This window comes from Artibeus jamaicensis, unplaced genomic scaffold (assembly GCF_021234435.1).
Source record: "Artibeus jamaicensis isolate MK-2021 breed Jamaican fruit bat unplaced genomic scaffold, CSHL_Jam_final contig_465, whole genome shotgun sequence".
Taxonomy (NCBI): Eukaryota; Metazoa; Chordata; class Mammalia; order Chiroptera; family Phyllostomidae; genus Artibeus; species Artibeus jamaicensis.
In genome coordinates, this window is record NW_026521843.1 from 40,305,214 (window position 1) to 40,331,366 (window position 26,153).

At 42.7% G+C, this 26,153-nt stretch overlaps 1 long non-coding RNA gene and 1 other non-coding gene across 3 annotated transcripts in view; one reads left to right on the forward strand and one right to left on the reverse strand.

Annotated features, from left to right (window-relative positions):
- The window catches only part of LOC128627676 (uncharacterized), an 83,437-nt gene that overhangs the window by 20,372 nt on the left and 36,912 nt on the right, over positions 1 to 26,153 (reverse strand). For both annotated transcript variants that reach the window (XR_008391923.1, XR_008391922.1), the window contains one exon: positions 15,366 to 15,499. This is a non-coding gene — a long non-coding RNA (uncharacterized LOC128627676). The remainder of the gene's footprint in view (positions 1 to 15,365; positions 15,500 to 26,153) is intronic.
- LOC128627736 (U6 spliceosomal RNA) lies at positions 16,409 to 16,515 on the forward strand. The gene has a single exon (XR_008392035.1). It is a non-coding gene; the product is annotated as a U6 spliceosomal RNA (small nuclear RNA).

Consider the following 26,153-nt stretch of genomic DNA (forward strand, 5'->3'; position numbering starts at 1 on the left):
AGTTAAAGGAGAACAATGGGTGCTGGGTGCTGAGGAAGCCTTGAGTGGTAGCTGTATTGTGGTTCCTGAGCTTCCTCCATGCAAGATCTGATTGCTGCTGATGGAGACGTCATCACTTCCTCCCTCAACAAAAGGTGCTAATAAAAGAAACTTTTCCTTTCATGGGCCAGTTGGCTACTGGTTGATTAAAACAAGATCTCTACAGACTGGTAATTTACTTGTTCTTTCAGAGTATGATTGTGTCCTTATACCCACAAGCCCCAGTTCCTCCAACACACACCCAGGAACTTAGCTGTGTTTTCCCATGGGCATCTCTGGGTAGTGGTGCTTATTCCCAAGATACCTCCCTTGATCAAAAAGCATGGTGATCATCTCAGGTTCACAATTTTGGAGATATGAAAACATCTAGGTTTAGGTAGACCAATGTTTCTCAAGCTGTTTTCATTATCACCCACCCCTAAGGAGACTTCTCAGATGCTCTTCCCAATCACCCTTCTCCCCCTGACATTACTGTATAGCAGAATGTCTCAGGGCCACAAACCATTGTAATAGCAAAGCTATTTTTCACACACCCAATATCACCTGTTGAGAACACATGAGTTAGAAGCAGTGACTGAGTTCCCCAGCCTGGTACTTTCTTCCTGTCGGATGATGGTTGCTGACACCCTGCCCCAACACTGCATCTCTTGCTTGTGGTTGTATATAATCTCCCATCCTCTTGTAGTCAAACCTTAAGCCTGAAGCAATTTCATACCCTAGGTAATTAATTACCCAAGAGGAAGGAGTGCTTATGTCCACCAAAAGGCCAGGACAAGAGTGTCCCTGGCTGCTTCTTTCATAATAGCCCCATAATGGAAACAATCTAGGTGATCTCCAAAAGGGAATAGATCAATAAATCAGGCTGTATTCATACAATGAATATCACTGATGGCAAAGAGAAACAAACTACTGCTCCACATAAACAACATGCAAAAATTGCAAAAACATAATGTGAGTAAAAGGGAACAGACATGCCCTGGCTGGCATAGCTCAGTGGACTGAGCGGGGGCAGGCAGACCAAACAACCTGATTCCCAGTCAGGGCACGTGCCTGGGTTGCAGGCCAGTTCCCAGCAGGGGATGCACAAGAGGCAACCATACATTGATATTTCTCTCCCTCTCTCCTTCCCTTCCTCTCTAAAGATGAATAAATAAAATCTTAAAAAAAAAGGGAACAGCCATGAAAGAGCATTTACTGAATGATTTCATGTTTGTGAGGTTCAAGAATAGGCAAAATTAATCCATGGTGATGGTCAGAGTAGCAGTTACCTCTGGGAAAACTTATCAAAAATTTTTCTTCTCTATCCTGATCTGAGTGGTAGTTATGCAGCCAGGTTAAAATGCATGTGATTATATAAAAATTCTAACTAACGTATTTTCCCATGTATAATGTGCACTTTTTTGCCCAAATTCTTGAGGGAAAAATAAAGATGTGCATTATAAATGGGTATAATGATTACATATCATGGGTATAATGGTGGGTGTAATAATCCCACGTAAAATACGCACAAAAATGTCAGTGCACATTAAACACAGCAAAATACAGTCTATGCTTAAGATGCATGCACTTAACTCTATGTAAATTATATATTTAATTTAAAAAAGGTTTTTGAAAGCACCTCAAAAACAAAAAAAATTCAGCCATGGCTGTCTGGTAAAGATGCAGATTTTAGGGTCCTACCCAGAGACCTACTCCTGGTAAGGGTCCTCTCCAGAGACGATCTTCCAGTAAGATGGTTTCTCAGGTAAGATGGTTCTAGGACACAGTTTATCCTGGAACTACACTCTAATATACACTGGTCAAGAGTTTCAGCAGAAGGCTTCATTAGCTTCTAGGTCCACATTCCTCTTTCATAAACCTAAAGATCTTGTACTGAATGGAACACATACAGCAAAATGTTTCTACAAAGCTGTGAAGAATGCAACAGAAATAAAAACCCTGGTGTCCTACTAGCTTAAATTGAATCAATGTACAGAAAAATTGGCCCCAGGATAAAGGCTGTGATGTTGGAGACAAGGAAAAGCGGCAAATAAAGGAAACTTCAGACGCAGCGGCTTTTAATTGTGGCAGGTGAGTGCTCTGCTTCCAGCAGAGATTAAAGCACTGCGCAGTGGAAGGCAGAGAGTCATGTTTGGACCCCAATACTATCCCCTCCTGTCATGAGCTGTGTGACTTTGGGTAAATTTCTTAACAGTTCGGATCTTCAGATCCTTCTTTGTAAAATGGAAATAATAGAATTTACTACATGGGGTTATCTTAAAGATGGAAGGAAAGAGAGCATGTATAGATATTGTACCATAGGTAGGGGAAGAAAAAAGTCTTTTTCCTTCTACCCTCTTAGGTTCTATAACTGGGGCCTTATAAATTAGACTAACAAAAGAAGGTTAACAAGAGAAAAACAAAATTTTATTAAGATGTACATTGGGCATACACATATAAGCACCCAGTGATGAGTTAACTCAAAGGGGTGGTTAAAACTTGGGCTTATATAGCACTTTAACAAATGAACAGTATGCTTCTAGAGAAGTAACAAGAAAAAGACTGAGTTTCTAGGGCAGCAAATTGCGGGAAGGCAAATATATGAGGGAACTAATGGAAGACAAAGGCTTGTTAGTAAAATTCCTTATGTAGTTTCCTACGGTGCCATCTCTAGGCCGATAAGGGTCCAGAACTGTCTCTAGTAATTAACGTCCATCCTTCCTGGTGGAGAGGAGAGAGGGAAACCTTTAGGAATTTCTTCCCTGCTTTTAGGCAAATAGGGGGAGACAGAGAGCTTTTCTTTTATCTGCTTCTTCTCAATTGCTATCAGCTCAAAATAATCCTTTTACCAAAGTGGCATATTTGGGGATGGCATATTTTACTATACTTCATTAATATGTCTGGAATGCAGAAGGAGCTTCCATGTGGCTTTCTCCAATCTCTCCTGAAATTTAAATTCCTGTTTGCACTAGCTTCAGCCCCTCATCCACACACTGACTAGTATTGGGCGCCTTTTGGGGGCCAAACATTGTGTCAGGGGCTGGCACTGAGGGATGAATGAGATATAGGTGCTCACGATAGACAGGGTGGGTAAAACAACCTGAAGGACCGATTCTGGGGACGCTGCACCATGCAGGCATTTCCTCAGTCTTCAGAGCTTAGGATAGCTTTTCAGAGTTCCCCCAAGCTGAGTGTAGCAGAATAAACAGAAGGGGCCAGAAAAATAAGCCATTACGGACAAGGCCTAGGGTGAGGAGGGGATCTGACTGTGTGAACTTTCTGGGTTCCCTTTCATGGGGCACATTAATTCAAAAGCCTGCGTCGAGTGAGAGATTGCCTGTATGTTAGGCACCGGATCAGAGACTGTGAGAAATATGAGGATGACTAAGACAGTCCACGATATCGGAGACTCGTCATCTGAATTAAGCCCTCCCTAACCACTAGAGTGGTAGAAAGCAGGGGATCAGAATTACATGCATAATTTGTATTTGACCTATGGTGCTAACCACCATAACTTGTACTTGTCCTATGGTGCTCCGTTCTCAGAGGCAAGGGAGGAGGTCTTGGGTGTCTTTACCATTTGTCACTAGCACCTGGTAAGTAGTCTCTGACCATGGCAGGTTCAGCAAGAAGTGCTGACTGGCCACATCCAACCACCTCTATCACCCTCAAATTATATCACTGATGAGATTCTGCTTCATGAAAGTCAATTGCCAGGAAACATTCGTGAGTACCACAAATCACTCTGCATCTCAGGGAGAAGAGCAGCATCTTTTCCCAACTACCTCAGGCAGGATCCGAAGGCCACTACGTCACTTACATTTTCAAGAAAACTTGTGATTCTCTGTGAAATTGGGTAACTTTTCTAGGGCAGTGAGAGTCTGGCTTATGCTCAGTGGCATGCTACTAAATGTTTAAAGTGGTTTCATCAGAGCCTAAATTACTGTGTAGTGGAAGGCAGGGAATCATATTTGGACTCTGACACTATTTCCTCTTGCTATGAGTTTGTGTGATGCTCCAAGAAAAAAGAAAAAAAGAGCCCTAATTGTTTGCCAATTTCTCTGGTTTAAACACTCCCACTATGACTAATTTCAAGCTGCCAATGCGATATCCCTGAATGTGGAGCTGGGAAGAGATGTGCACGGTCAGCTCTTGTAAGTGGAAAGGAGCCTACTCTGACACACCACAAGTCACGCTCTGCTTGGACTCTGAAAGGCTGGTCCCTTCATTTAGTCAACACTCCTCTTTTCTCAGGTGAGTACTTAGGTATAAAGGATACAATGGTAATAAAAGGAAAGGACAGAATCCCTGCTTCCACAGAGCATACCACCTGGTATGAGGGACACTGGACTATAAAATAACAATAAGGACAGTTACTACAAAGGAGAAGCTGGTGGTGCTTTGAGAGCCTGTGATAGGAAATTGCCCCGGTGAAGCAAGTCAAGCATAACTTCCCTGAGAACTGATGGCTGTGCTGAGATCCAGACACTGGAAATGCCATGTGAGTCAAATAAGTGGCAGGAGAAGCACGATGAGTAAAAGGAGAGAGGATAGTGTGACTAGAGAGAGAGAGACAAGGGTGGATTGGGGTCTGGTGCCCGATGAGGATGGGGACATAGGGAGCCATTATATCTGTTAGGAACTGTGTTTGGTTGCAGTTATAGAGACCTGAAATAGGAGTAGCTTCAATGAGATAGAAATTTATCATTTCTCACCCAGAAATTGTCCGTAGGTAGAAAGTAGGCATCTTTATCCCAAGCTCTTTCCACTATTCCTCTGCCATTTTCAATGCTGGTGCCCATCTTCAAGTTGTCCTCATACTCTCAAGGTGACCCTTACAGCACAATCACATCCATATTCCAGGCAGCACCAGAAGAAAGGCATAAGGCAAAAATGGCAGAACTTCCAGCTGAGTCAGTCTTTTGTGAAGGACTTTCCCTAGAAGCTCTTCTTAATGACTTCTGCGAACATCTCATTGTCACCCCTGGCTGCAAGGAAAGCTGGAAAATGTCATCTTTGCAGCTAGGTACATTGCTACTTCCAATATGGGAATTCAGTTAGCTAGAAAGAAGGAACACATATCTCAAAGGGATGCCTATGAGATTTCCCAAGAGTAGATGCTGCAGAGGCATTTGGATACACAGGCCTGGAGCTTAGAGAAAGTCCTGTGTTGGAGAATAAATTTGTGAATGCTCTGGTGATTGAATCTGTGGGCATGAACGAGATCTCTGAGGAAGGGAGTAAGAGGTGCTAGGATAGAGCCTTAAGAAACACCAGCTTGTGGACTTCCACCAAGATGGAGGCATAGGTGGAAACAATGTGCCTTCTCGCACAACCAAGTTTAAAAATAACATAGTTTTAGCAACAAAAACACAGCCAAACCACAAAAAATTGAACTATATGGAAGTCTAACAATACAAACCTTTCAGCCAGACTGATAAACCAGCAAAGGAGCGAGCAGTGAGATAGACCGCGCAGACCCCAGCAGCAGGAAGCAGCAGAGGGGACCCTATTGCCCCCCCCTTTGACCCTGCCCCCACATACAGCATGACAAACCAGTGACCTTGGTGGCCCCACCCTGGTGAACACCTAAGGCTCCGCTCCTCATACGTAACAGGCACGAACAAACCAAAATATGGCTCAAGAAGAACTCAAAGCCCCAGAGCCCATAACTCTAAGTGACAAAGAAATAGCCAACCTATCAGATGCACAGTTCAAAACACTGGTGATCAGGATGCTCACAGAACTGGTTGATTTTAGTCGCAAATTAGAGGGGAAAAAAATGAAGGCTACACTAAGTGAAATGAAGGGAAATGCACAGGAAACCAGTAGTGGTGGAAAGGAAGCTGGGACTCAAATCAAGGGAGTGGACCAGAAGGAAGAAAAAAAATGACCAAACAGAAAAGAATGAAGAAACAAGAATTCAAAAAAATGAGGAGAGGCTTAGGAACCTCCAAGACATCTTTAAACACTCCAACATCCGAATTATAGGGGTACCAGAAGGAGAAGAGGAATGACCAGGAGTGGAAAACTTATTTGAACAAATAATAAAGGAGAATTTCCCCAATCTGGCAAAGGAAATAGACTTCCAGGAAATCCAGGAAGCTCAGAGAGTCCCAAAGAAGTTGGACCCAAGAAGGAACACACCAAGGCACATCATCATTATATTAGCCAAGATTAAAATGAAGAAGAGAATCCTAGAAGCAGCAAGAGATAAGGGGACAGTCACCTACAAAGGAATTCCCATCACACTGTCAGCGGATTTCTCAAAAGAGACCTTACAGGCAAGAAAGGGCTGGAAAGAAGTATTCCAAGCCATGAAATCCAAAGACCTACAACCAAGATTGATCTATCCAGCAAAGCTTTCATTTAGAATGGAAGGACAGATAAAGTGCTTCTCAGATAAGATCAAATTCAAGGAGTTGATCATCACCAAGCCCTTATTATATGAAATGTTAAAGGGACTTACCTAAGAAAAAGGAGATAAAAAAGATGAACAGTGAAAGGACAGCAAACTCACAGTTATTAAGAACCACACCTAAAACAAAAGCAAACTAAGAGGACAGCTAGATCAGGAGCAGAACCATAGAAATGAAGATCACATGGTGGGTTAGCAACAGGGGAATGGGAGAAGGAGAAGGGGGGAGAAAGTACAGAGAATAAATAGCATAGACGGTAGATAGAAAATAGATAGGTGGAGGGCAAGAATAGTGTGGGAAATATAGAATGTAAAGAACTTGAGACACATGGTCATAAACTAAAGGGGAGAATGGTGGGGGAGGGGTGTGCAGGGTGGAGGGGAATGAAGGGGGGAAATAAAACAACTGTAATGGCATAATCAATAAAATACATATTTAAAAAAACACCAGCTTGTGATGGTCACCAGGGAGCTGAGCCCACCAAAGAGATAGAGAAAGAAAGGGAGGGATGGAAAGGGAAATGTGAGGCTACGACACCACCATTGTGGGGCAGACCCGAATCTGCTGGGAGAGAAGAAAGCAGAGATTAGCAAGAGAAGGATCATGGGATGGGGAGAAGGAAGAGGGAGAAAGAGAGTTACTGGTTCCCTCATATTTGGTGCCCTGCCCTTCCTGTGTCTGAGTTGTTGAACCTTTTTTCTGTTATATGAGACTTCCAATGAACCCCACCTTTTGTCTATGTCATTTTAATTCTGCCCCTTTATAGTTATCGATATAGGCAAATTGAGGACTAAGAAGTGTGAAAGATAACTCCATCCACTGTGTCATGTGAAAAGAGGAAGCAGGTGCTGATTGTAAATGACACTCAGGTCTTTTTGGCACCTTTGCTGGGTCCAGTTTGGGGTGAGGCCTAAATGTGAGCTCTCAAAATCAGATCTGTATCTTCCTAATGTGTGGCTCATGAACGGCTCCATTTGTCTGAATGAATAAATATTTGTGGAACGAGAACCACCATGGCATGCTCACTCTTTCAGCACTCTGGAAGCCATGGGCTGGGTCAGAGTAGAGTTCATTCAGTCATTCGCTTGGTTAGAGCTGAGTTTGTTTAGTCATTTACTTCCCTTCTCCTCCTCCCCTCAATCATCCCCTTAATGGCCCCAAGGCAGAAGCACCTCATCATACACGTTCTAATTACTGTGACAAGTAGACCCAAAGGCAACAAAGAGGCAAACAGAGATAAAGGCTCATGGCTAATGGTTGTGTTCTAACCACAATATGTACCTAAGAGCAAGGGCAGTCTATGTCCCAAAGAAAAAAGTGTTAGTCATTATATAAATGACATTTCTGAACTTTCAAGGTGATGAATCAACTCATTGCCTATACAATAATTCAACAAACAGAAGTTGTTAACCAAGCTCTCTACCCCTGTGCCTGAGACGAACAGCAAAATCAGATCTGCCCAACGGGAAGGATTTTTAAGTAACAGGGAAAGGGTGAATAAATCTATTGTCCATTTTTTTAATTTGGTGAGGGGGATAGGGAACAGTTTAAGAGGACAAGTTGATAAACCATATGCAATTCCCTTATGCCTCAGAGTTCCCTAGTTACTTTATAAACAAGGGTTTGCAGCACACACATCCTTCCTACATTCACATTGGCCATCACTGGGTATAAGCTTCTCCGAAGGTCCTTTTCCAAACAAATTCAATTATATACACAGAAACCATCAACTTCACTAGTGTTAGAAATAAACATGGAAAATAACTCAGTCCTTATTCATTTCACTGCAGGAGGTCTTAGAGGTAAGCATTTCATGAAAGCCAGTCTCAGCAGCTAAAATACCATTTATCCCTACCTGCTACCTTAAGAAGGAAGTAGGCAACTGGGACGAAACAGGAAATTTGAGTATGTAATTCAGGAAAGACAATATAAAGTGCTTTTCAAACTGAAATACTTTTATCTGGGAAGATTAAGTCATGAACAAATGTTAGATTTCTCATTGGTTCAAGGTTTAATGTAATTCATAGGTAATTGTCCATGAGAGCTTATCTGGTCTTGAAAAGTGTTATCACCACACACCATGCTTGGGTGAAATTTCCACACATTTCACTACTTTAAAGTCTTTTATTGCAAAGTTTTGGCATTTGACCATTTTTTATTTCCCCCTTAGAAGACATAAAGCTGTTGCTTGTTCTAGATCAGTCACTGAATTAAACAAAACTCATCTACCTCTGAATAAACCAACTTACTCCTTGAGTCAACTTGTGTGATTTTCATTTATGTCATTAGTAATTGGAGGGGGAAAAACCTCCTCATGTGTAACTTTCAAGAGCCTCAGTCACTCTCTGATAGAAAATTGACTTTAGTGATTCATGACAACTTCTTTGGTCCAAGATGTTTCTGATTAAATGACTAGGTAGTCCCTTATATACTGACTACTTATTCCCCTGGGGTGGTGGGGCCCAGCTGGGCCTCTACCCTAAAATATCTCCCTCCATTCTAGTTTGGGTGCTCAAAACATGCCATCTTCTGCCCTTCATAAGAGCAGTACCGTTACCTTAATCTGATTTACGGAGGGGAGCAGGAACAGAAAGGTAGGCTTTCTTTGGTTAATATTTCCACTCAGACTTCCCACTAATATAAAACCAGTGCCTCAGTGTACCCTTTTCTCCTGGGGCCTCCAAACCTTTGCTCTGAGGGAGCATGGAAAACTATCTCAAAGGCCAGATGGGAGGCAGTACCACGTCAGTTAATGGCACGGATATTAGCCAGGTAACCCTGGGCAAGTTACTTTAACCTCACTGTGCTTCAGTTCCCAAATCTACAAGATGGGGGTAAAAACAGCACCCAGTTCATGCACATAAAGTATTAGTTATGACAATGGCAATGATCAGTCTCTGTTCCTCCCCTCTCCTCTGATCCAGTGAAAACGAACTTCTCAGTTTTCTAAAACTCTCTTCTCTCTGTCTCTGTCTTGCTCTCCCTTGACATGAGCCTTCTAGAATGCTGTTCTCTCTAGTTAGGAAAACCCTTTCTGCTAACTTCACTCATCCACTCTCACCAAACTCTCAGCCAGGTTTTACCTTAGACGTTACTTTGCCCTGGAAACTGCCTTTGACCAGCCACCCCCCAAGTCTGGGGTGAATGTCTTCGTAAGTATACCAGCTACACCCTACATCTCTGTAATCCAGCACCCGTCACATTGAAGTGCAAGTGCCAGGCTAGACTACACTCCTGAGGACTGGTACTGTGTTTCTCTTCTCCAAGGACTTAGCGCAGTTTTGATAAATAGTTGTTGAATGGTAGGGAAGCAAAATACACCACTCTAAACTGTGTCTGTCCAGCAGGAGGATTATTTTAAAGAAACAAAAGGCTCAGGAAGAAACTTTGACCTTCCCCCTTACTGACTAAAATAGTTTAGAGGGCCTACTCCAGCAGGGGAGTGATCACCACAGATAACCATAGCATAATATGAAGCAGGTGTGCGGGGGGCGGGGGGGGGGGGGAGACCCAGCAGAGCCTGGAGATCCGTGTCCCTGTCATGTCCCATTGTCTCTGCATTTCTGTTCACATGTGAACTGCCTTCCTCCCCTTGGAAGTCCCAAACCACTACCCCCTTCTACTTAGCCAAGATGGCATATAAGCCTCCACCGGTCCCATATTCTCATGGGACCCCTCCCGGGTATGTATGTACATAATCAAATGTGGTTATTTTCTCCTGTTAATTTGTCTCATGTCAATTTAATTCTTGGTCAGCCACAGGAACCTAGAAAGAGAGAGGAAAATTTCTTCCTACCCAACAGGTGTTCCCAATGTGAGGCCAACTTAACAGGAGGGATGTTGCTCACTCTGGGGCAGTGTCCTGGGACACCTGACCAGCCCCGGCAGAAGGTCAACTTCGTACCATGTCAGTCTCCTGGACCTCTGCCTGCCTGGTCTGTTGGAAGTGAGAGCAGTAATTTCTAGAGCGGCCAGAAGAACCTAAAAGGGTAGAGGAAAATTTCTTCCTCCTTGAACAGAATTAAGGAATAAACTGATAGATAGGTGATAGATGGATAGATAGACAAATGGATAGACAGAGATAGATTTAGTGCTTACTTGTTACTTACTCGTCTTTTAAAAATTGATGACATTAGATGCCAACAGCTCAACAAGCATTTATTGTTTCATTTAATTTTATCTTCACATATGTAATAGTAAAATACTGTCAGGGTAACAAAACCAAGGAGGTTCTTTTAGGTATTTTTTTTATTTTGACAGGGGACGAACAGGAAGGAAAAACAGGAATTGAGTCCCCTAGCATGTAGTCATATGTTTCTGTTTCTCGGAGCCTCAGTTACAGTGAAGACGTGAGTGACATTTAGATGTGAAGCTAGTGACTTCGCCTCGCAGCCTCTGGTGAAATAGGGTATTTCCATTTGGTAATCGCTGCTCTAAAAATGGCAATAGTGTGTCGTCACTCTGCTGAACAGAACTCCAGCCCAAAGGAATTTCCCTGGGAGCCCTGCTCTGGCTGTCTCCCTGGCCCCTGGAAACTGCCTGTCTGGTTTCTGCCCAGTTCTGAGTGTGAAGTCATTATCATCTCCCTTGCTATTTAGGCCACTGTCCCAGGCACTGAGAAACAAAAGGGTAGGAGGTGGACATTATGTTTGTCCAGGAAGGAGTATAGCAAAGGAAGGGAGAAAGGCTTGCTCATGAAGTAGGCGGCTGGAGAGGCCAGGAGTGCATGAGGCAGCCAAAGAGGTGGCTGAACTGAGACACTCTTCCTTTTGACAAGTTGACAGTGAAGTGAAGGTGGCAGCTAAATCAGGAGTGCGCTGGTGAAGCAGAAAGGATGGAGTGGCTTTGTGGGGGAAGGAGGCAGTGAAGGAGGGGCGGCTGAGCTACGTGAGAGAGGGAGGGGACAGCTAATGGAGTGAAGTGCAGTGGAAGGCTGGAGGAAACCAAGGTCAAGATGGAGGAGAAACTGACTTGAAAGAACTTTTCTTCCTCTTAGACCTGGAGATCAAGACAGACACAGATTTTCAGGGGAGAGAGAAGCATAGGGAGTTTATACTGGAGACAGGCAGTCCCGGGACCAAATGCCTGCATTGTGACTTGGAAGAAGTTAAAAACCGCTCTAATCTCTGGGTTCATCATCTGCAGAACAGGACAGTTGGTACCTGCCTTGCAAATGAAGCATGTGTGTCGCGCAGGCGCAGTGCTCACGGCTGCTGCGTAACGGATAGGAGCTATGACATTTTGTTACTCGCCTCAGGAAAGCAGGAGGCAAGAGCATCTGCAGAAGGGAAACAGGGAGGCAGTGGGCCACCATGGGAATAAGACAGATACACAATAAGAAGGTGAGTAGAAGGAAGGCCAAGAGGCAGTAAAGGACAGGCTGAGGTCAGAGGGCAGAATTGGGACAGTCTATTGGTAACTCTGGGACTTGAACTAGTCTGAGCAGCCTGAGAGTAGGATCCACATTTTCAAGGTGTAGACATTTCCATCAACATTGCATTGATATTCCAATTGTCAGATAGAGTGGCTGATTTAGTTTTAGGGAAGCTGGCCTTTTGACCAGGATTTTGCTCAACAGAGTGTTGAGGTCATTCTCTACCACTATAGTAGGGACTCCCTGTTTCTCAAACATCAGCCCTAGAATCAGGTTTTCACCACTGTTTGGGTTAGAGCCATTGTCTTTGCACGTGTGCAGAAGTGGGAGTGGAAGTTACTGAGGAAGAAAGAGCCAGGTAATGTACCAAACAGTGACTTGTGAGGGAGACCAAACTGCAACATGCCTTTGAGAAATTATCTTATCCTGTTTGCTCATCATCTCATTTTGACAACCTGAGTACCGAAGAACAGGACTTCTCAACAACAGCACTATGGATATTTGGGGCCAGGTCATTCTTTGCCAGCAGGAGGGGGGCCTGTCCAGTATATTGCAAGATATTTAGCAACATTCCTGGCCTCTGCCTATTAGATGCTAATAGAAGCTCTCCCCACCCACTTACAACACCAAAAATATCTCCAGACATTGCCTGATGTCTGGGAAGGGGTGGGGATAGATCACCTATGGTTGAGAATCACTACTGTGGAAGGACAGTGATAATCCTTGACAGAAAGCATCCTGGTACCTACGTTTCATCACTTTGAACTGAGCTGCGATGATCTCTCTCCCCTCCTAACAGTTCCGCAGGGACCTTCTTCCTCACCATCTAATCCCCTAGCTATTGTATCACCTTATAGAGCAAAGCAGAGCTAAATGATTGCAAAAAAGTAAATCTGAAAAGCAAGAGCTACAGAGAGAGGCATTTCATCAGGAGCAGGTCCTGTTTTATAGAGCCTGAGAACTTCTACAATTTGGGGAGCCCATTTAGGAATGCTGATGTGAAAGTATAAACACAAAATTGCTAGGGTCCCTCTTGGGGCTTTGGAAGAGGCTGGGGCTAAGGGGCTTGAACTCAGGCTTTATTAGTTTCACCATGAACCTGCTTCTATATACCATGCAAACCTGGTTGTTTGCTCAATTTTCTTCTCTTGTATGAACTAGTTGTTTTTCAGAATACTATGTCAGATTACCCCACATGTGACATCTAATGTTTTTCTCTTATAAACATAACTTAAGAAACTATCCCATTTGCTTCTTTTTTTTTCACGCAGAAGTGATTGAAGGTGAAACCATACTGCTTTCTCCCCACAAAAGGTGCAAAACTGCCCTGAGACTATGTAAAAGAAACTTTCTAAATATTAATTTCCTAGGCTATATGGAAAATGAAATTGTTCTACTTATTAAAATAGCCCTTTTTAGTAACTCACAAATTCTTGTGACTTACTAAAAATGACCATTAACATTTCCAGTTGGTTCCATTTTGGTTTTGGTCAGAGTTTCTTCTGAACTGAGTTTCACTCACAACTTTGGTGACATTTATCCTTCACTTCCTTTTTTTTCTTTCTGATGCCTTCTGGGACTGAGACTGAGGGATGTGCTACTCTTGTTGGCACAGCAGCCTCTCTCTTTGGTTAGGATGGGCTAAGACCTGAGGCTCCAATAATGTCAATAAGCCATATTTTCCTTTTCTTTTTCCTTTTCTCATGTTTACTCTCATTAATGTTTTATGGAAGAACCTCTTGCTCTTGTGCTGGCCAACACCAGGTCAACACTTAGCCAACTGGTGTTGGCTCAGCGGATTGGGGTAAGCTCCTCAAAGTGAAAGGTTGCCGGTTCAAATTCCCAGTCAGGGCACGTGCCTGGGATGCAGGTTTGGTCCCCTGTTGGGGTGCATGTGACAGTCAACTGATCAGTGTTTCTCTCCCTCTTTCTCCCTCCATTCCACTCTCTCTAAAAATAAATAAATTAATTTTTTAAAAAGCCTCTTGAAAGTGCAACATAAACCAGTCTTACTTGAGAATCCAACAATAAATAACTCCTACCCCTCACCCCAAAGCTTAGTCTAGTAGGAATGACACGTAGGTATATATTAAAAATGACAATAATAATAGCAAGGATAATAATCTGAGTGTGTACTATGTTCCTATACAGTTTAAATACTTTACAAACATTAATTCATAAAACACTGGGCAGTCCGCGATATACGTTATAGTGACAAATAACAAATGTTACCTGAGGCCACATTAATCACAGCTGAGGTGAAGCACTGTCCGGAAAGCTTCAAGGAGCAGGAGAGATTTCAGCCGAGCCCTTGAAATCACTCTGCTTCATGCAGGCAGAGATGTTTCGAAGCATCACACAGACTCTTATTTCTTACCAACCCCTTACCTTCTCACACAATATTTGAGGCCACTTAAAAAATTTTTTTAAATGCAGCCACAAAAACATTGTTAAAACCCCTAAATCACTTGAAGGATGAGAAGGGAAAGCTGTGTGAGAGAATCTAGACTAAGAGTATTTCTTAGAATTGAAGTAAAAATCTAAGTGTCCTGGTAACTTGGGTATAGTGAGTTTCGAATCTTCAACTTCATTTTTAGAAACACATGCGCTTGCTCTAAACTCTAAGGAAATTGACAGAATGAGTTTTTAACCAAGGGGGTGATAAATGGCAGAAGAAATTGTTTCCCACAGACATAGAAAGGTCTTTTAAGCACCTGTTCCTAATGTGAAATGATTATCTTGTGATGGCATTTCTGTGGGGAGCTGAAAAGCTGAGATCTAAGGAAGCACCTTTCTGGTGTTCTAACTGGGGGAGGGAGACTACAATGTTTTTCAAACTCTGCTGTGCATCCCAACAGCCTGGGGATTCTCATTCCATTGGCCTGGGCTGGGGCCTGAGGCTCAGCATTTCTAACAATGGAGAGGCAGGAGCTCACAGCAGTAGTTTTCAGCTGTGACCAGGCATGAGAATCACATACGGATGGCCGGGCCCCACCTTCTGAGTTCTAATATAGAAGCTAAGGGGTGGGCTCCAACATTTGGTATTTCTTGCTTTTTAAAACCACTTTATGGAGGTATGATTGACATGCAAAAAGCTGTAGATATTTAATATATACAACCTGGTGAGTTGGAGATAAGTTAACTGTGGACCCATCATGATCATCTATGCCATAAACATAGCCATTGCCTCTAAAGATTTCCTCCTGCCCTCTTTATTTATTATAATTTATTTTGCTAATAGGCGTTGGCATTTCTAAAAAGTTTCCAGGTGATACTCAAGCACTGAGGTCACCTGCTATCACCACCACCACCATACTTGAAGAGCCATTGGCTTAGAACATTTCTCATGAATGTGAGGGGTCTCTCCTGGACTTTGCAGTAAAGCCGGGGCACAGGGGTAGAGAATTTAGGATGAAACTACTGAGATGGGCCTTCCAAGAAGGTGTTTTGTGAGCTTAAATGAAAAGGGATCCATATGCTTTAGACAGTGAAGACAAGGACAGTTAGCATTTGTTGACATTCTCTCTCTGTACCAAACCAAGGGTTGAACTCACGTTTTCTCACTTGGCATCCGGCATGAGCAGTAGAGTTGATGTTTGATGTGTGGCCAGGGAACTGGCTCTCAGGCTGAGTGCGTGCCAGGAGGTAGTGGCCCATCTCTGTGTGTTGCTGTGGTCTGCAGAGGTACCTGCAAGAAAGGCCAAGTCGGTCCTCAGGAAACACCTTTAGATCCGGACAAGCAGTCACTACCGAGTTCTGCTTCACAAGGCTTGCAGGAAACAGCCAAAAGAATTTGGGGGCAGGTGTTAACAATCTTGTCTCAACCACAAAAGTACCTGAATATAGAACTGCGTTTATCAGCCCTGGTGCACAACAGAAACACCTGGATGCCTGGGACCCATCTGGAGGGAGACATTTTTAAAAACTCCCAGACAAGGTTGAGGATTACTAGTATAGTTTTCATTTGGGGCAAGATGAAGGAGGGTGAGGAGGAGCAAAAACCAAACTTACAAAACAAAACACCTATTCTCAGAATGAATCTCTTGAGGGTTTGCCAAATTGGCCAGATTATCTCAGTGCTCTTCTAAGCAGTGGTTTCCCAATTCCAGGATGCTTCAGAATTACCTAGAGGGCTTGTTAGAGCTGATTTTGGAGTTTCTAATTCAGAAAGTCTGGGGTCAGCCCAAGAATTTGCATTTGTAACTCATTCCCAGGTCATGCTGATTCTACCAGTTCCAGAATTTGGTTGCTTTGCTATTCAGCCCTTAACTACACATGGAGAAGGATGCCTGTATTTCATATTTCTATTTTGTCTTGTTTTTTTTTTAACAGGAGCACAAACATGCCAACAAAAATGAGAACATTGAAATCACCCATGATCTAATGATAAACCACAATAAACAGCAGCTATTTTTTTCTACACAATACATATGTATGTGTATAAGCTTTCTTTCAGACCTTATGACCATCACATGAAGAGCATTTTGCATCTAGAAAGATATTTATGCATTCTGTTTTAATGTCCTTTAGATTAAAATCTATACATTTTGCTTTCAGCTTACAGCTACACCAAAGTTAATTTTTAAAATAATACCTTGTGCTCACTTCGGCAGCACATATACTAAAATTGGAACGATACAGAGAAGATTAGCATGGCCCCTGCGCAAGGATGACACGCAAATTCGTGAAGCGTTCCATATTTTTCTTAAGGGGAAAAAGGGGGAGGGATTTTGAGGAACAAGTATGAATGACACAGAGATGAGGACTGGGGGGGGGGGAATGGGAGGGAGAGGGGAGACCGGGCGGGGGGGGGGAAGAGAAAAAAAAATGTACTTGAAAAGTAACCAAATAAAATTAAAAAAAAATAAAAATAAAAATAAATAAAATAATACCTTAAGTATTTTTAATTAAAAAAGCCATATCCAGCTGTTGAAATAAAATTAAAGAAGCTAAACAGCCCAGCTAAAGTGCTGTTTAGGTTGAATTCTAGAGGTATTATTTTGGTAAAGCCCCTGAAGAAATACTAAAAGTAGGGTTTGTATCAAGCTACAGAACTTGATCCATAAATGTTTTCAGAGTAATGATCAAGAGATACCAAAGGCTTTCACTGTTTGTAAAACATTTCTCAGTTGAGTCAAGTCGAGACTTTAAGCGAACATTAAGAGTGGAGCGCACTTAGAATCTGCTCGTCCCCCACACGTGGGACAGGAGTTAGAAACGAGCCCAGACCTCCTGGCAGGTGATGGCACAGCCATTGGATGTGCTGGTATCATTTGTGGACTAAAAAATTATTTATTGAAAAGAATAAAAATAACAACTTAGGTCACTACAGTAAAACATAAAAAACACAAATGAAGAGGCAAAATCTCCACAATTGGCCCTGACTGGTGTGGCTCATTGGGTTGGGCACGTCCTGCAAAGTGAAAGGCTGCCAGTTCCATTCCCAGTCAGGGCACCTGCCTGGGTTTTGGGCCAGGTCCCTGGTTGGGGTGTGCAAGAGGCAACTGAACAGTTTCTCTCTCTTTCTCCCTCCCTTCCCCTTTCTCTAAAAATAAATTAATAAAATATTTTTTTAATCTCCACAATGGGACAGACAAATAAAAATAGTGAAAAGCTGATGGAACTGCTCTGAATGGCGAACTTGAAATTAAATTCAGGAATCAGTTCTTAAGCAAGGGTTGCTGCAGGCAGTCCCGAAAGGCTGGTGTTTTCAGTGGAAGGTCTTCAATCACTGCCCCAGGTGATGAGCCTCGTCCTCACCCTCAGGGGCGTGTCCTCAGGGGCCATTCTTGCTGTTGGCCATCTGTGCACATGGTCATCCAGCCTTTTCTTCACCAGACAGGCCTGTCCTCCTTGCCACTGAGGCACACCTGGTCAGCACTCAGACTAACAGCCACAGGTCTCTCCTCTAGGCAGGAACACATGGAAAGGCAGATAGCAATGTTCTCAGCCCTGGTGGTCTCCTGAACATGCTGCTGTCAGAGCTGCAGTCAGGGGATTCTGATGTGCTTGGTCTCAGATGGGAACTTGGCAGAAGTTCTGTTTTTTGGTTTTTGACTTTTCCTTTTTTAATTTATATTTTACTGAATATGCTATTACCATTGTCCTAATTTTTCCCCTTTGCCTCCCTCCACCCAGCACCCCCACTCCCTCAGGCAATCCCCCCACCGTTGTTCATGTCCATGGGTCATGTGTGTAAGTTCTTTGGCTGCTCCATTTCCTGTACTGTACTTTACATACCTATGCTATTCTGTAACTACCAATTTGTACTTCTTAATCCCCTCACCTCTTTACCCATTCCCCCACACCCCCTACCCATCTGGCAATTGTAAAAATGCTATTATCTATGAGTCTGTTTCTGTTCTTATTCATTCATTTTATAGATTCCACATATAAGTAAAATAATCTAGTATTTTTTTCTCCATTAAGTAAAATAATCTAGTATTTTTTTCTCCATTTGACTTATTTCACTTAGCGTGCTACCCTCTATGTCTATCCATGTTGCTGATGTCAAGATTTCATTCTTTTTGATAAAAATGAATGCTGAGTCATATTCCATTGTAATAATGAGCCACTTCTTCTTTGTCCATTCATCCCTTGATGGACATTTAGGTTGCTTCCGTATCTAGGCTATTGTAAATATGCTGCAATGAATATACAGGTGCATACATCTTTTCAATTTAGTGGTTGGGGTTTCTTCAGACAAATACCCCAAAGTGAAATTTCTGGGTCCTCCTTCTTCTCCTTTAATGACCTCTGTTTTAAAGTCTATTTTGTCTGGTATAAGTATTGCTGCCCCACCTTTTTGTTTGTTTCCATTTTTGTGAACTATTTTTCCATTCCTTTAATTTCAGTCTGTGTGTAGACAGTATATGTAAGGGTCTTGTTCTGATATCCATTCAGACACATATATCTTTTGATTGGAGCATTAAAGCCATTTGCATTTAAAGTAATTCTTGGTGTGTATTTATTGCCATTTTATTATTCATATTTTTATCTTTTTTTCCTTCTCCTTAAAGAAGACCTTTAACAATTTTTTTTGTAATGCTGGTTTGCTGATGATGAACTTTTTAAGTTCTCTCTTTTCTGGGAAGCTCTTTATTTGACTTTTGATTCTAAATGATAGCTTTGCTGGATAGAGTAATCTTGGTTGTAGGTCCTTACTTTTCACCACTTTGAATATTTCTTGCTAATCCTTTCTGGCCTGCAAGGTTTCTGTTGAGAAATCAGCTGACAGTCTTATAGGAGCTCCCTTGTAACTAACTAACTGCTTTTGTCTTGCTGCTTTAAGATTCTTTGTCTTTTACCTTTGGCATTTTAATTATGATTTGTCCTGGTGTGGGCCTCTTTGGGTTCATCTTGTTTAGGACTTTCTGCACTTACTGAACTTATACATCAATTTCCCTCACCATGTTAGAGAAGATTTTGTCATTTTTTTTCAAATGGGTTTTCGATTCCTTGCCCCCTCTCATCTCCTTCTGGCACTCCATAATGTGGATGTTGTTATGCCTGATGTTCTCTCAGAGGTCCCTTTAACTATTCTCATTTTTGGATTCTTTTTTCTTTTACTGTCTGATTAGATGTTTTCTGCTTTTTAAAATCTTCCAAATCTCTGATTTGATTCTCTGCTTCATCTACTCTACTGTTGATTCCTAGTAATATAGTCTTCATTTCAGTTAGTGTATTCTTCATTTCTTTTTTTTTAATATTTTTTAAATTTTTATTTATTTATCTTTAGAAGGGAAGGGAAGGAGACAAGGAGAGAAATATCAATGTATGGTTGCTTCTGGTGCATCCCCTGCTGGGAACTGGCCCCTGCTGGGAACTGGCCTGCAACCCAGGCATGTGCCCTGATGGGGAATCAAACTGCGATCTTTTGGTTCGCAGGCCCGTGCTCAATCCACTGAGCTACACTAGCCAGGGCTTTATTCTTCATTTCTAACTGGTTCTTTTCTATGGTGTCTATATCCATTTTCATGTTTCCTATTTATTTGTTGAAGCTGTCAGTGAGAACACTGAGCATATTTATAGGCCATATTTTGAACTCTGCATCTGGTAGATTGCTTGTTTCCATTTTGTTTAGTTCTTTTTTCGAAGTTTGTTATGTTCTTTCATTTGGGACCTGTCTCTGCATTTGTTTCAATGAATTTGGTAGACCTGCTATGTCTTCTGGTCTTGGTAGAGTGCTCTCATGTAATAGGTGTTCTGTAGGGGCCAGTGTCACAGCTTTACAGGCCACACAATATGGGTGTTCTAGGTATGACCCTGTGCGCTTTCTGTTCACTCTCCTGTTAGAGTTGAGCCTGGAGTGCTGTTGGCACATCAATGGGATAGATTTACCCTCTAGGCTGTCTGTTTTGAGGACTGGCTATGACCACAGTGGAGGAGTTTATGTGCAATAGTCAACCCCACAGGGCACTTCCGTGGGGCTCTGATGACTGGTGTGTCTGCCCCTTGAGTGTATTGCTGGTGGAGGTAGTTGAGTGGTCCTCCAGTGTAGTTTGTAGCTGGCCACCAAGTACACGGACTCTGGGGCCTCCAAGGAGGTGCAGACCAAGACCAGCAGCTATCTATACCTTTTCTAGGGCTACCTGGCACGAACTACAAAGTGACCTACAGATGGCTGCTAGTTCTACTGGGCTTTGAGGCTCCCAGGAGAGGTCAAGCTACAAAATGTGGTTGGCTACCACTAATGCTAGGCCTGGGAATACTTAGCAAGAGGTAACAGGGCACACTGAGGCTAGATTCTGCTTTGAGAGATTTTAGGGAAGTCTGCAGCATGAGCCAAGATAGGCTCTTTGTACAGAAAAGCCACTGGAAATGGCTTGAGTGGATCCACAAAGTGGGTAGAACAGGGTCTCAGGGAATCACCAGGGCAGGGCCAATAGTGTTAGCCAAGTTGATGGAGACTCAGATATGCCTCCTACCTTTGAGCTCTGTCAAGGGAGGGCCCAGAAAAGGAACAATGGCCTCGGCTACTACTTCTGTCCAGGAGAAAGCTGCCTCTCCAGTCCTTACCCTGATGCTATACCATTCAGTTCCTCCCTGTATGTCCCTAGTGTCTTTAGAGCTGCTGCCCCAGCACTAGAGCTTACAGCAAGTGACTCTGAGTTAGTCCATGTGTAGGACCTTTAAGAGTAACATCTGGGACTCCAGAAGTCCTCTGCCTCACTCAGCTACAATCTCTGCTGGTTTTCAGACCGAGAAGTTATGGGGATTTCTTTTACTGGTACTGGGACCTTGTGCTGGGGAGTATGGTTTGGGGCTGGGAACCCTTGCTACTCAGGGGATACTTCTGCAGCTGAAATATCCCTCTGGATTTTTAACCCACACACAGTTATGGAACCAGAAATCTGCCCCTGGCTTATTCTTTATACCCTTAGTTATAAAACTTCTGTTCAACTAGATTTCAGGCAGTTCTCAATGATGGCTGTTCTGAATGTATAATTTCTCAATGATGGCTGTTCAAAGTGTGTAATTTTGATGTGGGTATGGGAGGTTCCAAGTACCCTGTTTATTTATGCTGCCATCTTTACTATAACCCTCAGCAGTCTTGCTTTTTAATTGAAGTAAAATGCACAGGGGAAAAAAGTGTGCAGCTCAGTGCACTATCAAAAATGTATATGTATATTTTATTTGTGTTACCATCAATGAAGTAAACACACACACAGGCATATACACACACGTGTGTGTATATTCCTCCACTCCAAAGGTCAGTCTTGTCCTGGCTTCTAACACTATAGAAATGTAAGATTTTCCCAATATTATGATATCTCATGTATTGAAGAAAATCTTTTATGTCAGGTTCCTTTTACTGAACATTATATTTGTCGAATTCATTCATGTGGGTGGAGCCACAGTGTGCAAACTTTTTGTGCTATTTGGCACTTCGCTATGTGAAAATACCATAATTTTTAAGTTTATTCTACTGCTGATGGGCATTTGCATTGTTAGTATTTTGAGCCACTGCAAATAATACTAATGCAAACATTCTTTTACATGATCTTTGGTGCACATGTGCATGCATTTCTCTTAGATATAAACCTAGGAGTGGAATTGCTTAATCACAGGGAGGTGTTGGTTCAACTTCAATAGATGCTGCCAAACTGCTTTCCAAAGTGGTTGCACCATGACCAGTGTTTGTGAATCTTAGTTGCTTGACATCCTAGCAGGAAAGAAGTATTTGAAAGGATCACTGCAGGGTAGAAACTCTGCTGAGCATATTGTTGAGAACCACTGGTGCCATCATATGCCATAGACTTTGGAAATGGCACATGGTCTCACATACTGTTGGAGTACTGGGGGTCTGAGGAATATAGTGTGATGTTTTCATGACCACTGAAGAAGCAGAGGGGAATGATATTTTTAATCCCATTTTGCTAATAAGGACACTAGGACTCAAAGTATGTTGACTTGCAGAAATAACAGAGCCATATAGTGACAATCAGGACTAAAATCTACCCCTTTGCGTGTCCCAACATACAACCCAACACTATTCAATATATGTCCAATGTATAGAGGTTTTGGGAAAACCAGATGCCAAGGCCCCTTATATCTATTGCTCCTGTCCCAGAGTTTAAGGAAGAAAGGATAGCAGAATGACTCAGACTTTGCCCACCACTGAGGTCTAGGGTCATAGTTGTGAAAAGCACACACACTCTTCCCGCAGGTGGAGATGGATGTAAAATAGCAGTGTGCCCCTTCAGGGAGCTCCACAACTAGGAGAGTGGTTGGTGTCCCTCAGACACACTGGGCTCTGACTCTCAGCTCTTCTTGATCCTCGCTGGATGACCTTGAACAGAACTCAATCTCTGACTCTCAATTTCCTCAGGGTAAAATGGAAACAATACAGGTTTCCCTTGCACTTCTATAATACAGCATTTCCATGAAAATTTTCATAAACCAAAATGGTGTAAAGTGAAGAAATAATTACCATTAATGTATGCAGAAACATTTTTGAGCATTCCCAGACCAAAAATTCAATGCACACCCAGTGTCTTTATTTCCTTCACCACAATCAAAATGCTTAACTATATCCAGTTTTACTCTGAGCATAACACCCATCTGAGCTCTGCTAGGCTTTTCTGATACCTTAGGACACATCTTGCTAACGGCTGCACGACATGAATCAGGATAAAGTTCAGACACTCCCAGACACAGGCTAAAGCTACAGCAGCTGGATGCTGAGATGTGGAGTGCTGTTCCTGGAGAGGGAGGTCGGCAGGGCCACTCTTCCCTGCGTGGGACGCACTTTTCTTTTTGTAAAAGCAAAAATCCTCTTCAAATGTCTTTTGGTTCCCAAAAACAGGTACCGTACTGATGTACGCCTTTTGTGAAAGTGAAATGGCAGAATGGGAACTTTACAAATGTGAAGGACACCTATAATACACTCATGTTCTAAAGAATGAATAACATATAAAAACCTAATGTATATAAGCATTTAATCTGATGTAGATACCCCCTTTTTTCTATTTTATGTATTTATTTTTAGAGAGAGGGGAAAGGAGGGAGAAAAGCATCAGTATGTGGTTGCCTCTCACATTGCACCCAAATGGGGACTTGCACCCAAATGGGGACTTGGCCCACAACCCGGGCATGTGCCCAGACTGGGAATCAAACCAGCAACCCTTTGGTTTGCAGGCCACACTCAATCCACTGAGCCACATCAGTCAGGGCTGATGTAAATACTTTTAATATTAGCAGATAGGACTTCCGCCAAGATGGAGGCATAGGTGGATGTGCCGTGCCTTCTCACACAACCAAGATTAGAGAAAACTAAATATTAGCAACAGAAAACACAGCCAGAACACAGAAAATTGAACTTTTCGGAAGTCCGTTAACAACAAATTCTTCAGCCTGACCGGTAAGGGGCGAAACCAGCGGCTGGCGGAGCAGGGTTGCACAGGAAAACTCGGTCAGACGGGCTCAGGTGCGGAATCCAGGCGCAGGGTTGGACCCAGTGAGCAACCGCGAGCAACCAGGCGAGCGACCTCGGGGGAGACAGCCGGGCCGGGGCTGCGTGTTGACTGAGGTCGCGCATTTGTGCGCGGGTGGACAGGCGAGGGAGTGGGCGATTGGACCGGGCCGGCAGGTCCCCACAGCAAGCGGCAGTGGAGGGCGCCGCCATTTCCCTGCTCTGACCCCACCTCCACATACAGCGTCATAACCCAGCGACTCTGAGCGGCCGGCCCAGGTGAACCACCTAAGGCGCTGCTCCTCCGCACCCAGCTGTGAGAAGCGGCAGAGGGGGTCGCCATTTCCCCTCTCAGGCCACGCCCCACATACAGCGTCACAACCCAGCGACCTGGGAATCCAAGGCACCACTTCTTAAAGCGCCCGAACAGACCAAGAATGGCGCAGGAGGATCTCAGAGCCCCAGAAATAAACCTAAGCGATGAAGAAATAGCAAATCTCACAGACGCACAGTTTAAAACATTGGTTATCAAGATCCTCACAGAACTGGTTGATTATACGGACAAATTAGACAAATATATGAAGGCGAAACTAATTGAAATGAATGGAATTGCACAGGACACCAATAGCAATGAAAAGGAAACTGGGACTCAAATCAATGGAGTGGACCAGAAGAAAGCAAATAATGGCCAAACAGAAAAGAGTCAAGAAGCAAGAATTCAAAGAAATGAGGAGAGTCTTAGGAACCTCCAGGACATCTTTAAATGCTCCAACATCCGAATTATAGGGGTACCAGAAGGGGGAAAGGCACAGCCACCAGTGGAAAACTTATTTGAACAAATAATAAAGGAGAATTTCCCCAATCTGGCAAAGGGAAATAGACTTCCAGGAAATCCAGGAAGCTCAGAGAGTACCAAAGAAGTTGGACCCAAGAAGGAACACACCAAGGCACATCATAATTACATTAGCCAAGATAAAAATGAAGGAGAGAATCCTAGAAGCAGCAAGAGCTAAGGGGACAGTCACCTACAAAGGAGTCCCCATCAGACTGTCAGCTGATTTCTCAAAAGAGACCTTACAGGCAAGAAGGGGCTGGAAAGAGGTATTCCAAGTCATGAAATCCAAAGACCTACAACCAAGATTGCTCTATCCAGCAAAACTTTCATTTAAAATGGAAGGACAGATAAGGTGCTTCTCAGATAAGATCAAATTCAAGGAGTTCATCATCACCAAGCCCTTATTATATGAAATGTTAAAGGGACTTATCGAAGAAAAAGAAGTTAAAGAAACATGAACAGTGAAAGGACAACAAACTCACAGTTATTAACAACCACACCTAAAACGAAAGCAAACTAAAAGGACAGCTAGATCAGGAGAGGAAACATAGAAATGAAGATCTCAAGGAGGGTTAGCAACAGGGGAGTGGGAGGAGGAGAAGGGGGGAGAAGGTACAGAAAATAAGTAGCATAGACAGTAGATAGAAAATAGATGGGGGGGGCAAGAATAGCATGGGAAATATAGAATCTAAAGGACTTGAGACACATGGTCATAAACTAAAGGGGGGGTAATGGTGGGGATGGGGGTAGGGTGGAGGGGAATAAAGGGGGAATAGAACAACTGTAACAGCATAATCAATAAAAAAATTTAAAAAAAAATATTAGCAGATAGAGCCCATTAGCCCTGAATCTACAACTTTTCTCTCTCTACTGGATCTTTTCCACCAATGTGCAAATGTGGTTATTTCTCCTTTCTTTAAAAAACTCTCTCAGCCTTACTTCCTCCTCTTGCTTGAGCCCCATTCTTGGTTTCATTTAAAACTAGTGGTCTTCACAATCAAGTGAAGTGAAGTGGCCCATCTATAAATGAGTGAATAAAAAGCTGTGGTACATATACATAATAGAATATTACTCAGCCCCAAACAAGATTTCATTCTTTTTTAACGTGTTACCATTTGCAACAGCATGGATGCACCTAGAGGGTATTATGTTCAGTGAAATAGGTTAGTCAGAGAAAGACATATACCATATGATTTCACTTGCATGAGGAATACAGAGAACAAAATTAATGAACAGGTAAAACTGAAACACACTCATAGATACAGAGGACAGACTGATGGGTACAAAATGAGAAGTACAAAATGGTAGTTACAGAATAGTCATGGGGATGTAAAGTACAGCATAGGGAAAACAGTCGATAAGATTGTAATAACTACATACAGTGTCAGGTAGGTAATGAAAATATTGAGGGGAACACTTTGTAAAGTATACGATTGTAACCACCACCCTGTATCCCTAAAGCTAATACTACTATTGGCAAAATAATGATACTAATTAATAAAATAATACTGGATATAAACTGTGTTTGAGAAAATAAAAATAAAAAACAAGATTAGCAAAACAACAACAAATGGCCTTCAGAACATTGTTTCA